Consider the following 9,451-nt stretch of genomic DNA (forward strand, 5'->3'; position numbering starts at 1 on the left):
AGTATCTCATCTACCTCCCAAGATGCCCCTTTTAACAGCAAGCTGGCATTAGGGATGAAGCTGGGACTCGAACCCAGGTACTCTGCTGTGAGAAGCAGGTGTCTGTGTGGCATGGTAACCTCTGGGCTAAGCACCTGCCCCCACAGATTTGTGTGTGCATCTGGTTTAGTAACTGCTGTATCTGCAGCACCTGGTACCTAGGAAAAGAAATACCTGTTGAATGATTGATGGTTGGGTGGCAGTGTAGGTCATGGGCTGGGTTGGGAAATGGAGGAGGGAGACCGAATGGCTGAGTCCCAGGCAGGAGAGGACCATGGGGCTGGCATCTGCCCAGTGCCACAGTATAGAAACATTCAGTCGAGAACAGCCCTAGCTGTGGTTGGTCTGCATGGGGAAACGAAGTGCCCCCAGGAATTTCCCTGGGAGTTCAATGCATACCTGCTCCATCTCACTCAGTAAACCCCAGACTGCTGGGAGGTGCTTTCTCTGTTGACGGTGTGGCTGGGCATGGGGCTGGAAGGTGGCTCCTGTCCCATGGCGCTGCCTGTGAGATGCCCATGACACACTTCATGGAAATGAAGAGACTTGTGGAGAACCTGTTCTCTCCCTTGTCCTGGGCATGGGTGAGAGGGATCCCACAGATGGTGGGGGCTCAGAGGTCGCACCTGCCATGAGGGAAGGCAGCTAGAGCACATACGATCTTCAGAGCAGGTGGACAGCTGGTATCTGCATCAGCCCTATTTCTGGACTGTATCTATGGAGCTAATACGTGTGCTTCAAGTGGATAACTGCTTTACTTTCTTCTTTCTTTTTCTCTTCTTTTCTTTCTTTCTTTCTTTCTTCCTTTTAAATAACCCTAATTCGTTGGGCCCAGTGCAATGACTCAATGGCTAAATCTTTACCTTACAAATACCAGGATCCCATAGGGGCGCTGTTCCAGCTGCTCCACTTCCCATCCAGCTCCCTGTTTGTGGCCTGGGAAAGCAGTAGTGGATGGCCCAAAGTGTTTGGGCCCTGCACCAGTGTGGGAAACCCAGAAGAAGCTCCTGGCTTCTGGCTTCCAATAGGCTCAGCTCCAGCCATTCTGGCCAGCTGGGGAGTGAACCAGCGGCTAGAAGATTTTTCTCTCTGTCTATCTGATACGCTTTTCCAACAAAAATAAATCTTAAAAAAAAAGAAATAAGAATTTGTGGTTTATTTGAAAGCCAGAGAGAAATACACACAGAGTGCTTTTATGTATTGCATCACACCCCAGCTGCCTGGGCCGGGCTGGGGCCACACTCCAAGGCTCACCCGTGGGCAGCAGGAGCATGGGCTCCTCAGCAGGAGTCCCAGCTCTGTGGAGACCATGGGAGAGACCTGTGTTCCCACGGAGCCACTGGTTTCTTATCTCTTCCCACCATGGACATGCTTTTTGGGGAGGGTCTCACTCTGAGGTGATGGCACCTGTAACTCCTGAGTCTGAGGTCCCTGCACAAGTCCACACCACTGGTGGTGCCAATGATGCCCTGTGCCACCTCATTATCAGGGTGATTATCCTTGGCAGGCAGCGACCCAGGGACTCCTGTTAGCAAAGAAAACCAGTGCTGGTTGGCTACACTTAGCAAGATATTTAAGCATTTGTGATGAAGCAGCAATGCTTTTTAAAAATTGTTATTAGTGCTGCGATAACAGTATCTCAGGGCAGGTCTAAGAGCTATTAAAGTGCAAGAATAGTCACAAACAGCTGAGGGACATTCTGTGACCTTGTGTGAACACGTCTGTTGGCCAGTCACTGGAACTACTCACACCAAGGGACTTTGTGGTCTGTGTTCACCATGCAAGAGTCTGAGAGCAAATGGGTTCCCTACCCAAGTTCATGGGTCCCTGTCTTCTAGCCACAGACCCTGTAGGAGGTGTGCTTGGGCCCCAAATTACAAACCTTCCAGTGACAGGCACTCAGATTGTTTCTCTGTGTGTATGCATCTGTAGTGTGTGAATGGGCATGGCGATACTTGAGAAATTTGTAGGGGTAGGAGGCAGTTAGTGTAGGGGGCCCGGCACTATGTTGGATACCTACATCCGATCTCTGAGTTGGGGTCTCTACTCCTCTTCCGGTTGTACTGTCCTACTCCTGGCCTTCTGGGAGGGAGCAGATGATGGCTTAAGCACTTGGGTTCCTGTCAATCATGTGGAGACCAAGATTGGGGTCCAGCTTCAGTCTGGTTGTTGTGGCCATTTGGGGAGTGAACCAGCAGATGGAAGATCTCTCGGTGTCTGTGTGCCTCTACCCATGAAATAAATGAAGATTTTTAAAAAATGTTGAAGAAGTTCATAGGAAAATGAAATTAAAATATTTATTTAAGGAGATGACACTGTGGTATAATAGGTAAAGCCACCAGCTGTGACTCTGGCATCTCATGGGTGCCCGTTTATGTCCTGGTCAGCTCCCTGTTGATGCATCTGAGAAAGCAGCAGAGGGTGGCCCACGTCCTTGGGCTCCTGCACCCACATGGGAGACTGGGAAGAAGCTCCTGGCTCCTGGCTTCAGCCTGATTGAACCCTGGTTGTTGGGAGTGAATCAGTGGATTAAGATCTCTGTCTCTCCTTCTCTCTGTGACTCTGTTTTTCTTTTTTTTTTTTTAATGCTTTAAAATGTTTTATTATTAAAAGAATCATATTTATATGCATACGTTTACATATGCACACAAGTAGAAATTTGTTAAATGTAGAAGTTAACTTTCAAAATGAAAGATCCCATAACAGTCAGACATGCAACACTTAAAATTCACACACAAAAAATCATAGATTTGTGTGACTCTGTTTTTCAAAGAAATAAATGAATCTTAAAAATGTGCTTACCTCAGTGTAAAATATTTTGTGACCCATGCATAGTTCTTTGGCTTTTTGTGCCATTTTTTTTCCCCTGAAGAATTTATTTGCTTATTTGAAAATCAGAGGAACAGGGAGGTAGGGAAGCAACACACGCACACACACACACACACACACACACACACACACACACACACACACACACACACACCCTTCATCCGCTGGTTCATTCTCCAGATGGCTGCAATGACTGATGCTAAGTCAGGGTGAAGCCAGGGATTTGGAACTCCATGCAGGTCTCCTATGTGTGTGAGGGGGCCCAAGAAATTGGACCATCTTCCCAGATGCATAGCAGAAAACTGGATTAGATGCAGAGCAATTGAAACTCAAGCCAGTGTCCATATGGTATGCTTGCAGCACAGGTGGCAGCTCAACCACTACACCTCAGTGCCAGCTCCCAAGCAGTTTTTTTTTTTAGTGGAACATATTTCCCATCTATTCTTTAAAGAACATTCATATGCGTATATTTCAAAAAATATTTTTGCCCCAAAATAAACATCTTGAAATTCATGTCCATGAACCTTTTGAAGTACTGTGTGAGTGTGTGACAGAGAAGAGCTCTGTAGATGTGTCTTCTACACACTTGGATCCTCTTACACACACAGCTGCAGAGGATGCTTACTGAGTCCCATGGGGACCTGCTGGGAACATGCATACAGAGCTTCAAGCACGTGGCCAGAGAGACCAGTGCATATGTGGGCACCTGCACGTGCCCTCACTCTTGGAACCCTCCCACTGAAGCATACACACAACTTGGACTTCCCCAGGGTGCCATAGGGGCACTGGCTCCTGCACACAAGCTGTGGGTACACACACCTGGCTCTACCCAGCACTTTCTGGGCAGGGCACACAGAGCCCCTGGATCCGCTGTGGCTGCCGCCTGGATGGAGGAGAACACACTTGCACCATCTGGACTCTGCCTTGGGCACCTGAAATTCTTAGCCACCTTCTCCAGACACAATCCCAGGGGTCAACCGAGTCACATCTGCCCTCCTGATGGGTGACAGGGATTTATTTGGCTGCTGTGACTGTGCCACCGCAAGTGGGCCTCTGGGGAGCTTGGGCCTAAGCTTATCTGACTCTGTTGAGGGCCATGGGTCCAGCACAGTGCTAGGATGCCCTCGGAGGCAGGCATTCTTCATTGGTAATGAACATCGTGTCTGCAGAAACTAATGGCCCAACCTTCTATTCAGTTTATGTAAAATAAAACAGGCCATATGCTCCTGCTTTCAGAGTTTGGGTGTTTAAATTAAATGTTGTTTAATGAATATTCAAACCCATTTGCTCCAAAGTTGTACTCAATGTGGTGGTAGCTCTCACCACCCCCCTCCTAGAAGCCCCCTCCCTGATCCAGCACTCAGGGTATGAAGCCATTAGAACGGGTGTGAGCATCCAGGCATCTGTCTTCCAACAGAAAGTTGGATATTAAAATGCTAGAGCAGATGACAGTATAAATAAAGACATACAGTGAGTGGCTCGCCTGGTTACTTTTTTGTTTGGTAATTAAGACTGAGGAGGTTCTGACTTCAGTTCTATCTTCTAGAGGAGCAGGGGTGGGACCGAGACTACGCTGTCTCTCATGGCTTTGCTCATTGGCTGAAGGATATCCCACATTCAGGCTTGGTGCACCTGTCGACTGCTGTGGAACTCTGACAAGTTAGTTGCCCCAATACCAGCTAGAGCAGGGTCTATGGCTTTGTGGTCACTTACAGCCTGGTGTGGTTCAAAGCTTCAGGTTTGTTTCTGACAGAGCTCTCCCTCACTCCTGGGGGGCCCAACCTGGATTTGAGGACAGAGCTGGGGATGGAGCCAAGTGTGCTCTGTGCCTTCTGTGTCCATCCAGAGACCTGACTCTTGGGATCTCAGCTATCTGGGGTTAGCGACAGGGCTTCCCATGGGGGTGGTTGGGGAAGGGGTCCCTGTGCTGGCAGGAAGACCTTGCTCTGGTACCTTCCCCTCCATGGCTTGCTGTTGAGGCTGCTGTGGCGGTCTGTGCTGTGGATGGTGGGATGGCATCCTTGGGGTGGGGTCTGTCTTTCACCAGCACTGGCTGTCCCACGCGGCCCAGCAGAGACAGTGGCTCTCCTTATGGCCGCTTGGGTGGTGTGCACTCCCACTTGCCTTCCTGGGTACAGTCTTGCTTCTTCAGGGTTGTGTGTACTCTCACTTTTGCACCTCCATGTGGCTACATGCGGGGACCCGTGGGGTCAGGCATGCATACTCCTGGGCACTCTACCCCACAGCTGTGCACACAGTCCTTGGCCTTTAGAAATGTCAAGGGAAAGTGGGCGGCCCGTTCCTTACCCACGTGTATCTTGCAGCCTCGGGAGCTCTGGGTTGATCTCATGTAAGACTGTTCTTTTCTGCCAGCAGTCGCAGGACTGGGCTGCAGGTTTTGTACTCAGCAAGCAGCTGGCTGGTGGGCAACAAGTCGGCTTCCCATCTCTTGGGCACCCCCTACCCATTTCCAAGAATGATGGTCTTGGAGCCCTTCTCTTTAGAATAACACAAACGAATCCAGACTCAATTTTTAGCTTAGATTCTGTGAGTGTGTGTGCATGCACGTGCACGCATGTAAGATGGTTAGAGGTGGGCTATATTTAGGGGCTATTCATCTTCTTCCAGATGCAATCCTTAGTGAGGGAGTGGTGTCTGTTGCTGGTGACTCTCTAGATGTGTGATAGTGGATGCCTCTGCCCTTGGCTGTGTCCCCCCGTGTGATAGTGGACACTTCTGCCCTTGGCTGTGTCCCCCTGTGTGATAGTGGACACCTCTTGTCCTTGGCTGTGTCCCCCCTGTGGTAGTGGATGCCTCTTGTCCTTGGCTGTGTTTCCCCTTGTGGTAGTGGATGCCTCTTGCCCTTGGCTGTGTCCCCCCTGTGATAGTGGACACCTCTGCCCTTGGCTATGTGTCCCCATGTCAACCCTGGAGCATCCAAAGGGGCACACACTTGGAGTGAGGGTCTGAGACTGAAACGATTTGGAGAGCATCACCAGGGTCCTCATCCTCTCCTTTTCTCCTATCTCCTGAGCACTCAAATGGTTCTCACGTCTTCAACAGCCAGTTCTGTGTGGGAGACCCCCAGGTCTCTAGCCCCGGCACTGGGCCCTTTCTACAGCTCTGTTTCCACTAGGACATGCCACCAAATGCCAAACTTCTCGTACCACACCTCCTCGTTTCCCCTTTCCTCTTCTCCAAGCCAAGGTACCAAGTTCTCTAGAAGGATAATTTGTTCTACCAGCACCTAATGGAGCAGATACTGTGTACCTATGGTAGGTGCTGAGCTCCAAGTGCAACCAAGGATGGCTGCTGACTTCAAGAAACTCTTGGCCTGGTGGAGCCACAGGCTTGAGGAAGGATAAGACTCGTGTTTCTTGTATTTTTTTTTTTTCCATTGAAGCTCCTGAGTGGCTGAAGATAGGAGGCTTCCTGCCAACATTTGGCCTTGGGCAGGGTGAGAGCTGATGTGGGCACAGCCAGCGACTCCTGGCTGTAGAAGTGGGTGTATCACCAAGCCTTGCTGTATGAGTTCTTCTCTAAGGACAGGACCCAGGACAGGTGCATGTGAAGAAGTTACACAGTCATTGCTGATATCATGGACAAGGGGACCTCGTCTCCTAAGTGTATGAGGGCTGGGAGAGGCACAGGGAGCCAAGGACAGGGAGAAGAGAGGGAAGAAGTGACCAGGAGTGGAGGCAGGCAGGGAGAGTGGGTTTTTGCCTCTTGTTTCTTTTTAAAAAAGATTTATTTTTATTGGAAAGGCAGATTTTTACAGAGAAGGAGAGACAGAGAGTCCCCAAATAGTTATCATGACTGAGTAGATCCAAAGCCAGGAGCAAGGAGCTTCTTCCAGGTCTCCCATGCAGGTGCAGGGTCCCGAGGACTTGGGCCATACTTCAGTGCTTTCCCAGATCACAAGCAAGGAGCTGGATGGGAATGGAGTAGCTGGGACATGAACCAGCACCCATATGGGATGTAAACATTTACAGAGAGAGGATAAGCTAGTTGAGTCATTGCGCGGGCCCCTTTTTGCTGCATCTCCTCCAGGGGCTGGGGGAGCAGAGTTGGCTGTGGTGCCTCTTTTGTCAGGAGTAGCTGGAATCCCTTCTGGTTGCTCTGGATGACAGCGTGTGCACTGCGAGCTGCTGGCTGTTCTTACAGCAGGTGCTGTAGCTGAGGTGAATTTAGATCTCGGTGTCCTTGGCTGGATTCAGGTCCCCAAAACAAACTCTGTGTGGAGCTGCTGGCCTTGCTATACTGGCTGACCCTGTGTATGTGGTAGTGAGGGGGCTGTGAAGGACCTTCTGGAACAGATCCTTCTCATTGAGAAGGAAGATGCTGGGTGTGTACTCGATCCAGATGCTGCTGAAGGACTTCATACTCTCACACGCACCACACTTTAATGTCCTGGACTGGTGGAAGATGTTCCTCCCAGTGGCAGATCTACTTCTGTTCAGATCAGACATTGTCAGTGCAGGCCCCTGCAGGTGAAGTGGGTCCCCATGTTGCCTGTGCTCTTCCCTTGCATCTGCAGTGTGTGGGGGCAGGTACTTGCTCTGTGCAACATGCTCTTGGTCACCCAGGGAGTAGGTGGCTAAGCTGCTGAGCTGGTGGACTTGTGGGTGGCCCGAGTAGGGAGTGAGCCATGAACAGGTACCCTCTTGGTCAGTTCAGGGCCTCTAGGTAATCTGACACAGGGCCTTGGAGAGCATACCCTGTCCCTTTGCCATCAGTCTCCCAGTGTCATCTGTGTGAGAGGGGTTGGGTGAGTCAGCAACAAGTTTCCCATGCCACTGACCATGGACGATGTTACTGCAGAAGATTGCCTTGGCTTTCCTTCCTTCCTCCCCTGCATAGCCCTGTTCCTGGCCCATCTTCACCTACTCTTAATGTCTTTGGGTCAGGTACCTATTTCTGGTCCAAGTAAGAGGCATGTCTTCAACCATACCTCAGGCTGCCCCTTTAGCTGAGGCCATGGGCCTGGCAAGTGCACGTTAGCATGTCTGCTGTGGACCCAGGGTCCCTGGTCCCCACATCACAGGCAGGAGAGTGTTGTGGGCTAAGGAGTTGACTAGCACTCGTTAAGCCAAGCACTACAGGGGGTGGGCTTGGGAGTAGAAGCACCTGGTCTAATTGGACTCAGCTGTATTCAATATGTGCTAATGAGGGTGTGGGGGAAAGAGTAATCAAGTAGAGGTGAAAGGGCAAATAAAGGAGAGACTTCAGAGAGACTTCCATCATCACTGGCCTCCTGTGGTGCCTCATCCCCCCCCCAGACCTTCGCCATGTCCACGTTACTGGCTCTGTTGGCCAGAACAAATGGCGCTCAACAATCTGAGGGACCCCTGGACCTACAAAGGTAAGTTTAGAATTTAGGAATTTTGCAGGGGCATAACCAATTTCATCCCCAGACCTTCGCCGTGTCCACATTATTGGCACTGCTGGCCAGAGCAGGAGAGCAGAACCTGCTGCAAAGCTCCCCAGGTTGTTTCTTGTGGTCTGATTTTCACCAAGTGGGTGGCTGCTCCTGATGTCTAAGAACAGGGGAGATTTTAGGGAGGATGTTAAACCATCACTGCAGTAGGTTACTCTTGGACTTGAACCAGGGCCCCATGTGGGATGCTGGCACTGTAGGCAGAGGTTTAATGTGCTAATTCATGGTGCTAGCCCCTTAACTCCACTCTCCATGAGTTTTGGAAGTGTTTTGATACATGCTTTAGCTGCAAAGCCACAGTGTTTGGTGACATGAAGCCAGCAGAGGCGTGTGTTGGCATCAGCTTTACCCAAGGGCATGCTTTGGCACATGGGATGAGGCTCCAGGCCCTTGGGCTTCTTCTTCAGCCCTGAAGGCATTCTATTTCAGATTTCATGGGTTCAAGTTGACACGTTCTTTGGAAGGCACTTTAAAAAAGTATTTATTTAATTCATAAGACAGGAGAGAGAGAGATCTCATTTGCCTATTCACTCTCCGAATGCCTGCAACTGCTGCAATTGGGCCCGAGCTGAGTCAGGTGCTTAGAGACCCCATCTAGGTCTCCCATGTGGTGGCAGGGACCCAACCACTTGGGCCATCATCACTATTGCCTCTCAGGTGCACATAGCAGGAAGTTGGAATCAGTACAGAATGTAGGCTCCCTAAGTGTTGGCTTAACCCCTGGCTGAACACACACCCTGGAAGGCACTTATTATACCAATCATATAAATGGTAGCCCCTAATTATTATTATGATTGACAAGAAGTGCCAATCTTTGAAGCTGAGCCTTAGCTTACAATTCTGGAATTCAGTGTGTTTTAAGTGTATACTACAGTTTTGGCTAATTCCTGAAGAAGGCATAACTGTTATGATTTCATTCATTAGAGCTGTGGTTGAGTAATGTCCTGGTCCCAAATTTGGATCCCACGTCCCTGTTTTCTTCAATGCAGATGGGACTTCTCATATGTGGCTTGGTTATGGCTCTTAAGATGGAGAAAGTATCCCGGACTATTTTTGTGGGGCCCTGTCAAAACAAGGGTCTTTATAAGAAGGAAGTTGTGGAGGGCAGCACTGTGGCCCTTAGTGGTTAAGGTGTCACTTGCAGTG

This window comes from Ochotona curzoniae, unplaced genomic scaffold (assembly GCF_017591425.1).
Source record: "Ochotona curzoniae isolate NIBS_2020 unplaced genomic scaffold, NIBS_Ocur_1.0 contig_2692, whole genome shotgun sequence".
Lineage (NCBI taxonomy): Eukaryota > Metazoa > Chordata > Mammalia > Lagomorpha > Ochotonidae > Ochotona > Ochotona curzoniae.